The sequence below is a fragment of the Erinaceus europaeus genome, chromosome 5 (assembly GCF_950295315.1).
Source record: "Erinaceus europaeus chromosome 5, mEriEur2.1, whole genome shotgun sequence".
NCBI classification, from domain to species: Eukaryota; Metazoa; Chordata; class Mammalia; order Eulipotyphla; family Erinaceidae; genus Erinaceus; species Erinaceus europaeus.
In genome coordinates this window covers 6,488,790-6,490,917 of record NC_080166.1, presented here as the reverse complement: position 1 = coordinate 6,490,917, position 2,128 = coordinate 6,488,790, and positions in this window count along the sequence as shown.

Sequence of the window (2,128 nt, the reverse complement as noted above, 5' to 3'; positions counted from 1 at the left end):
AAAAATTCTCAAGTCGAGATAAAAGTAAAACCTAGAAGATGTATATAGGCTATGGATTGAACAGACACTGATCCTTACTGAATATCTGGCTATTCTGGGGCTGGGTGGCGGTGCACCTACCTACCTGGTTGAGTGCACATGTTACAGTGCTAAGGCCAGTGCGCCGATGTTCCATCGCTGGGGAGCCAGAGACGACCCGAACTGCCCCTGCGGCTCCAGACAGACTATGACCCACATAGTCAACGACTGCCACCTCTCCAGATTCAAAGGAGGCCTCGAAACTTGACATCAGGCTCAACCTGATGCTGTTGACTGGCTACGGAAGAAGGGCAAACGCTAGAAGAAGAAGTGCTAAAGGACACAGGTTCGAGCCCCTAGTCTCCACCTGCAGTGGGAAAGCTTTGTGAGTGGTGAAGCATGGCTGTAGGTGTCTCTCTGTCTCTCTCCCTTTCTATCACTGCCTTCCCTTTCAACTTGTGACTGTCTCTAGCCAATAAATAGATAAAGGTAATGATTTCTTTTAAAGAGAGAACTTGAAAAAATATTTGGCTATTCCGATAATTATGGAGAGGCAGAGAGTGAAAAATACCTAATTATGGGGTGGGGGTAAAGATTAATGGTTATGCAAAGAGACTCTCATGCCTGAGGCTCCAAAGTCCTAGGGAAGATAGAGAGGGGGAGAGAAAGATAGACACCTGCAGACTGGGAGTCGGGCTGTAGCGCAGCGGGTTAAGCGCAGGTGGCGCAAAGCACAAGGACCGGCATAAGGATCCCGGTTCAAAACCCAGCTCCCCACCTGCAGGGGAGTCACTTCACAGGCAGTGAAGCAGGTCTGCAGGTGTCTGTCTTTCTCTCCTCCTCCTCTCTGTCTTCCCCTCCTCTCTCTATTTCTCTCCTATCCAACAACGACAACAACAATAATAACTACAACAATAAAACAACAAGGGCAACAAAAGGGAATAAATAAATAAAATAAATATTAAAGAAAAAAGCTGCAGACTGCTTCACCCCCTGTGAAGTGACTCCTCTGCAGGTGGGGAGCCAGGGACTCGAACCGGGATCCTTACGCTAGTCCTTGCGCTTTGCGCCATACGTGCTTAACCCGCTGCCTTACTGCCCGACTCCCAATGGCCATCATTGAGTGAGCCAGTCTCTTGCCCTCTTCCAGGTTTTGTAGTTCTTCCTTTTTCTGACAAGCTTAGATAAAGCTTTTATACCTAATAACTTAAGCCATGAGGTTGAACAAGGAAGGTAGTTTCTAGAAAAAGTCCAGGAGATGTTTATTCTTCTAATCTTGGAAGTAAAATGGAGGAGAAAGACATGTCAGTGATGGTAATGCTTTTCCAGGCTTAAACTCAGGGGCAACAGAGGAATCGATAGAGTGCTAGTAAGATCCATGAGAAAAAAATATCTGCATGAATTATTTCCATACTGAAAGTCATGAAAATGATCGTGCCCTGACCTGAGCAGGGATCCCAGTAGGGTAAGGAAGGTACAGAAAGTCATCATCATGGAGACCGGAGACAGAAGGAGGGTAGCCCGTCTCTAGACTCTTCCTTCTCTGCTAGGAGGATACTATAATTTAACCTGTCTTGCACATGTCTAAGGCCATCTTGAAAGGGTTTTGGGGTGAAAGGTAAGAAATTGATTGATTATTATTATTATTTTTTTACTTATGGAAGTCCACCATGACCTTTAGCAAAAATTACCAGACTGCTTGGTTGACTTTGTGTTTTGACTTAAAAGGAAGATCAAAACAATGTTAGATGTGGGGTGGAGGGAGAGTTTGTTTTCTCTGTCCATCTGAGAAGAGTGTGGAGAAACTTATGCCATTAAAATTTATGGATTGCATATATATATATATATATATATATATATATATGAGAGAGAGCTTGCTTTCTGTGGCCCAGGCATCTAAAATCCATATGAAATAGACGCTGTCATTATCCTCATTTTATAGACAAGCATACTGGATCAGGGAAGATAAAATCGTCCATCCAGAGCTTCCTGGACTATAAGTGCATTGGATCGACCTTCCCGTGGTGCATCCCGTGAGTACCCATTCATTGGGGAAACTGACGATCCTTCCTAGCCGACTGAATCCACATGGATCCCAGTCACTTTCAAA